We start from the raw sequence: 6975 nt of genomic DNA on the forward strand, positions 1-6975 counted from the left end.
AGAGAGTGATGGGTGATCATTTGTCCACCACCAGATCGATCGTTTTGGAAGCGTTAGGCTCGAAAGAAGCGTTTCTCGGGAGGATTAATCGCGGTATTGAACTTTGCACGATAATTTTTATGCCAGATCTTATAACAAGAGGCCGAAAAACTCTCTCTCAAAGGATTGTTAAGGGCGTGGAAAGAAGAATATGCCTCTTCCTATATTCCTAGATGAAAGAAATTTCCTTTAACAATATGCATGACCGACAGGTTTTCTTTAAAGATGTTACATTAGGTAACTTCGCCTGACGCACATTCAATACATCCAAAAAAACCTCCATATGTATGTTATTACAAGCGCAAGACCACATATGAAGCCTGATTTGGGGTCACATGAGGTTGGAGGCCATTGACCAATTGGTTTTCTTTAAAGATGTTACACTAGGTAACTTCACCTAGCACACATTGAATAATATATCCAAAAAAACCTCCTTATGTATGTGCTTGCACACGCAAGACCACAGATCAAGCCTGATTTGGGGTCGCACGAGTGGGGTCACATGAGGTTGGAGGCCATAGAGCAGCCTCGATCCCTAACCACTAAAGTGACCTCAAATCGGCCTTTGTTTAAGGCTGTGGTGCCCTTGTAGTGAGGGACAAAGAGAGAGCTTGGATGTGACCGTGCCCAATGATGGGGCCCACAACAAAGACTCTCGTGGCCACCATTGGGCCGAGCATTGGAGACGGCGTGAATGTGACAATTTGGTGGATTGCCTCCATGGTGGCCATGGTGGTCTCCAGGGAGAGAGGGGGTCTCTAGGGAGGGAGGGGGGAGAGAGAGGAGTCTTTTTTTATTATCTTTTTTTTTTTGTAGTTATGCACCAAGAGTTTTTTTGTCTTCTCCTATCATATCCTATATCCATTTCTTAAATCATTGTATGTGTTATGTGTTATGTATTGTACAGGTTGTGAAATCCTACTCCTCTAATCATGTGTCTTCACTTGAGCTTCTGAAAATGTGAAGAATCAAACTCCCTACCTCTCTTTTCTCAAATAGGAAGGATGACCACTATAAAAACTCCTCATAGTTACATGCTTAGGGTTCCATGATTACGTTTGAATGCTAGTTCGGAAAATATGTGATTAAGAAATTCAAAAACGTCTTTTCCCATAATCATTGTATTAATTGCCAAAAAAAACAAAAGCAAACTATACAATTAGATGAAGATCTTGTAATCTTAAAGAGCTTTATTTGATATCTCAATTAGGGGTGAACGTGATTTTAGGATAGAACCGAGAATCGAAGAATTGAATCGGATTCGGTTCTCCGGTTCCATGAAGGGCCAGGTAGGGCATGTATGTTTTTACTGTTTCTTTTTCTGTTCCTGCAGAATGAAATAAAAAAAAGTGTTTTTGTTCCGGAGCACAATTTTTGAATAAAAAAACGCGTTTGATAAACTTGTTATGAAAATAAAAAATGAACAGAAACACGTTTGGTCAATTTTATTCTTTTTTTTTTGTTTCTTTTAATTTTTTTAATTATTTTATTTTATTTTTCTTTTTTCCTTTCTTTTTTATTTTTTCTTCTTTCGGCCGATCGCCGGCCTTTGGCGACCAGGCCGACAGGGCTGGCGCCCGGCCAAGGCGAGGCTCGGCCTCGCCGGCCTCGCCGCTAGCGACGCTCCCGCGAGGTCGCCGACCCTCAACGGCGTCGCCGGCCCTTGACGGCCGGTCGCCGGCCATGGCCGAGGCCGGCGACCGGCGAAAGAAAAAAGAAGAAAAAGAAGAAGAGAAGAAGAAGAGAGAGAAGAAGAAACGTTTCTTCAAAATTGTTTCTGGAACAAGAAGTAAGTTTTTTCTATTTCTTTTTTTTTTTGTTCTTTTTGTGATCTGGGAACAAAAGAACAAAAACATGCAGCCCCGTAGGTTCTCGGTTCCATTTTTTTAGGAACCGGAACACCCAAACCCTAAAATAGCAAAATCCCTAATTTAGCTCCAGCGTTCCCCTTTGTCTTTCTCTTTCCTCTCTGTCAACAACAAGAAAAGGGAACCCATTTCTCCTTCATTCTTCCCCTTGGGCCATTCTTGCTTCGCGACGCTGTGGTTCTTTCCACTTCTCTGCGGTTCTATTCATCTCGTCGTTCTTGACATATTGTTCCTCTCCGCGACGCTGTGGTTCTCGTTCAAATCGTTTTCTATCACCAACGCCGGCCGTGGCGCAGCGACCATCATCCAACAGTTGCGCAACATCATCACTCAGGTCTCTCTCTGCGATTTTGAGTGCATTAATGTGTTCCCTCTCAGGACACTTTGTTGAAGCTCTCCCTCTATCTCTCGCTCTCTTTGGTGTTTGTTTTTTCTTTCTTGTTTCTTTTACGGTGAGTGCAGCGACAAACATTCACTTGGGGCGTGGCGGTTGTGGGATTTTTTCTACTGCAAATTGCAACCCAAAAGTTTAAAAATGCGCAAGCAATATATTTCTTTTTCTATTTATTTTGGACAAAAGCAGTTTCTTTTTCAGCACGCTTAAAAAGTGCATAAAATTTGCTTTCGTTGTTCTGTTTTAGCCTTTTGGTTTCGCTATTTACTTGCATTCACTCGTGCAGTTTTTTTTTTTTCTTTTGTAGGTTGAGGAGAACATCAGCAAGTTCGCCAAGAAAGGTTTGACGCCATCACAGATTGGTGTGATTCTTCGCGAATTTCACGGGATTGCCCAAGTGAAGAACATCACGGGGAGCAAGATTTTGCGTATCCTCAAGGCTCACAGTATGTTTTACTTCGCATGTTCATTATATTTGTGAAGTGAATTTGCCGGTTAATATATATGAAATGGATTTCAGATCTGCAGAAGTTACTCTTTATATGCTATGTAGTACTCAAATTGTAAGCTTGATGACTTTGGTGGCTGACACCAGTTAAAGCACAACTTTAAGAGGAGATAAATTAGTTTTTAGAGCTTGCTATGTTCTTGGGGTCCCAAAATCATCCTGAAAACTATGTTGTGCACTATCTATTGTTCATCAAAAGTTGATTTTCAAGACTTGATTTATTATTGGAATTGTCTTACTTTATATCTAGGTTAAGCATCTTTCTATTGTTCATGTATCCCTTTCCTGTATTCTAAAACGATTGGCATAATAGTGACTAGTGAGTTGAAGCTAATTTGGGTTTGTCTTCGAAATTTTAAAACAACATAAATCGTACAATTTTGTCCTCTTTGTAAGTTAAGCTCATGATGATTGTCCTCATGCAATCGCCTTGTTCATTAGGCGGTTCTATGATGAGCTTGTTTCTGTATAGAACTAAGTTGCTTCATCGGTGGTTGAATCTGGTGAATCGGATTTAGTTTCTGAGATAATATGCTGCATATGGTCTGTGTCATGTACAAGATATTCTTGAAGCTGTTTGGGCCAATTATTACTCCTCGATTCTATCATCTCGTGTCATTGCTTTTATGAATCCTCGCTTGCATAAATTGCTAATTACTGTCAAACCTTTCAAAATATGAATGACCTCTTTCTCTTGTTTCAGATTATAGCAATATCTGAACAGGCATCTGAGTACGTGGAGGGCTCCAAGAGCCCTTGAGAAAGTTCAAACCCTCTGGGCTAGAAATCTTTCGACATGCGTGTTGTTGTTGCTGCTACTGAGGATCTTTGGCTATTTATCCTCTCTGAAAAGGGTCTGAGGGTGCACATTTTCCTCCTTCGGGACATAATCAAAGTAGTAGATACCTTTCTACAATCAAGTAGTAGGTTGCTCATTGTCGTATGAGAAGGTCAAAGCTGTACAATATTCAAATTCTGAGGTTTGTAAAAAAAATCTATGTTTGGGACAAAGAGAACAAGAACAAGTGAGTACGATCCTCATGAGAAGGGGCTTATTGATTTGTGATATATGTATTTGTAGACTTAGGCTACGCTAGCAAGGGTAACTCTCGAATTTCGATCTCTCGATCAAGCAGTGAATATGGCCCCAAAAGTGTTGTCGGCCATGTCTTTTTGAATGGTATTGAAGCTAGAGTTTCGTACATTTATTTTAGACATCCTATCTACATTATTTGTTGATTTGAGTCATAAAGCACCTGAAACTTACTAGATTTGTATATCTTGGCTGATTCAAAGGCTTCTCAAGGTGCACTAGCTTCACAAAATGCTCATGTTACTTCTTTCGCTTTTGCAGAGAAATACATTATCTAAGTTGCAAGTTAAATAGTCTCAACTCCCAAGACAACAATGGAGATGGCAATTCCAAAAAGGTATTTGTTTGGTAGTATCCATTATCACTTGTCATTTGTAAAATATTCAGCATAGGTGAGACGTGGTATGTGGCATACTCATTTTTGCTAGTATCACCATGTAGAATGTTGGTTCACATTCTAGAATATTAAATGCTTATGAGTATTATAGATTCTGTGTTCGTGTTGTATTCTCTTTGATGAATGAAAAGCTTGTTTATTATTGCCGCATTCATTTCTATTTTTTAAAACTAAAAATTAAAAAAAAAAAAAAAAAAAATGTTGGAACCTAGAACCGACCTCGGAACCCGTGTGATAGGGTAGATTCCAGGTTCTTGGTTCTAACAGATAGGTTCCAGGTTCCAAAAAGTGAGGAACTTGTACCTGAGAGTAGGTTCCTGGTTCCAGGCGGAACCTGTAAGGAACCGGGAACCACTCACCCCTAATGTCAATCAATCTCAACCGTTGATGCATGTAAATAAGAAATGTTTCAAAAGTTGAAATCGGTTGGTACGCCAATAGGAGCATTTGATGAGATAGAGAGTCAACATCCTTGTTCATATATTCCCATTAAGCACACCGGCATGGTGCCATAGCAAGCTGAACTTTCCCCCTAAGTAGGTAACATTTCGATCGAATATATTATGGCGAATGGAGAGATCCAAATTGAGACAAATCATAGAGTAGCAACCATAATAGGTCTTGGGCTTTTGAACTGAGTTGGGCCGCCCATGATGGGGTGACCCAACCCAGCTTTAAAAGATACAAATGTTCCCACTATAGGGTAAAGGTGTGCTCGTGTGTTAACCCAAAAAAGTGGAATCGAACATATAGTGCTCGTGTAGGTGGGTGCCGTGAAAAGTAGAGAGAGAGAGAGAGAGAGAGAGAGAGAGAGAGAGACGTTCTCCGGAAATTGCAAGTATTCCGTGAGATCAGAGGGACATATTTAGTTGCGAACATACCGGTGCTAATGTGAGTGCATGATTTTTCATTCAACTAATACAGATACACGAGCATTATGTGGAGCAACCTTGATTCTGGAAACTTGAGGTACGATTTTATAAAACCTATTATAGGATTAAGGACCCGTTTGGTTCGACTTTGGAAAAATGGGTTTGAGAAAATGCAAATACCTTTGACATAAATGAATTTTCCGAAATATTATATCGTTTGGTAAATTGTAACATCAAATAGTATTAGAAAATAATTTTAGCATAAATGCTGTTTGGTAAAACCTTTTTTATATAAAGGGGTTTTGTTATTTTTCTTTTAGTCTAAAAATTAAATTCAGTGTAGGTTAGCCAGGTTAGCCAACCATCAGACAACTAGATTTGGTGGCTTGTGGTCGTGCGAACTTTAAGCGATGCCGCCTGAGTCACGAGTCATACCACCCTAGGCGATAGTCTCTAGGGACACATGACCCCCAAGTGGTAGTGGCGATTGCCGGAGAAGGCCAACTCTTAGGCAACAAATCAGGAAGATGAACGGTTATGATGAATGGAGAAGAAGATAAATAGTGACGGATAAATAGTAGATTTATATTTCCAAAATGCCGAAAGCTCAAAATAAGTTTGACCTGCATTGAATTTTCAGTATTTCCAATGTTGACTTTGACTAATGGACTTTAAAAAATAATTGCCAAATGCCTAATATTTTCCCAAATTAGCTTTGAGAGCCGAAAATCCCTTAAGAAAGCTGAACCAAATGGGGCCTAAGACTATAAAGGTAGCTAGTCTAGTGGTAAAAAAAATATACGTCTTCCACAAGATCAAAAATTTTATTCGCATTGTGAGTAAACTTCTTAATGGCTTGTGATCAGTTGTCTAATTGGGAAGTACCTCATGTAGAAAGTATGGTTGGTAGTATCTTGGTAGGATTGCGATGATAAGCTCGTAAAATTCAAACTTTTGGATTGCGGGTAGTGCATAGTAACTGATGCGTGATGGGGTGAGTGATTCCATAATAGAAATTTTTTCTTTTTGGATTTTTCAGGTTAAGTGTATAAAGGCCATGCCACCAAGGTATACGGGGAAGAAACTAAGGGGAATAAAAAAAGACAGAACGATCTCCTTCTAAGGTATAAAGGCCACGCCATCAACTGAAGATAAGGATCAAGATTTGCAAAGTTCATCATCAAAGCCTAAAGCTTCCACCAGCCAAGGATAAATGACTTTGAGATAGGTGAAGCATACCACCAAGGCATAAAGATTTCACCAGCCAAGGATAAATGGCTTATTGTCTCACCATCAAGGAGTAATCTATGCTCCAAGGATATAGAGACTGAAAGGAGTTATCCACTCTCTAATGAAGTTCACTTAAGTAGAGGAATTCTCACAATTTTCATTCATTAAATTCATATCTCATACATTGAATAGTTTTCCTCTGTTTATAGGAGGATTTTAGACTTAGGAAATATAAAAACCAGACTTTAATGACCTAGGAACTTAAACCCTTAACTCTTGAAAACTACATAACAATAAAGACACCTAGGAACTTAGGAAATGCATTTATTAGCACGAGACTTGCATTTTTGAACCTTTGGCCTTTCACATTCTTGAACTTTTAGCCTTCCAAATTCGTGCTTCTCCCTTAACTAGAAAATAATCCTCTTGAAACTTTATCAATTGGTCATGTAAGACGTCTAAGATGGCCTCCTATTGATAGTTATTGACATATCACAAAGTATCAATAAGTAATTGACATTATTCCTTCAAAATGATCATTCGAAACACATAATGCCCAATTTCTCTCTTGGTT

The 6975-nt window shown here is 39.2% G+C and overlaps 1 long non-coding RNA gene across 2 annotated transcripts; it reads left to right on the top strand.

Moving 5' to 3' along the window:
• Positions 1-1884: 1884 nt before the first annotated feature.
• On the top strand, positions 1885-6540 carry LOC104422001. 2 transcript variants are annotated; one of them, XR_721123.3, is made up of 4 exons: positions 1885-2241; positions 2609-2747; positions 3513-4239; positions 6211-6540. It is a non-coding gene; the product is annotated as an uncharacterized LOC104422001 (long non-coding RNA). The 2 variants fall into 2 exon arrangements; XR_005546904.1 differs by lacking the exon at positions 6211-6540 and having other exon boundaries at positions 1895-2241; positions 3513-4441.
• The last annotated feature ends 435 nt before the right edge of the window (positions 6541-6975 follow it).

The sequence above is a fragment of the Eucalyptus grandis genome, chromosome 10 (assembly GCF_016545825.1).
Source record: "Eucalyptus grandis isolate ANBG69807.140 chromosome 10, ASM1654582v1, whole genome shotgun sequence".
In the NCBI taxonomy this organism is placed as follows: Eukaryota; Viridiplantae; Streptophyta; class Magnoliopsida; order Myrtales; family Myrtaceae; genus Eucalyptus; species Eucalyptus grandis.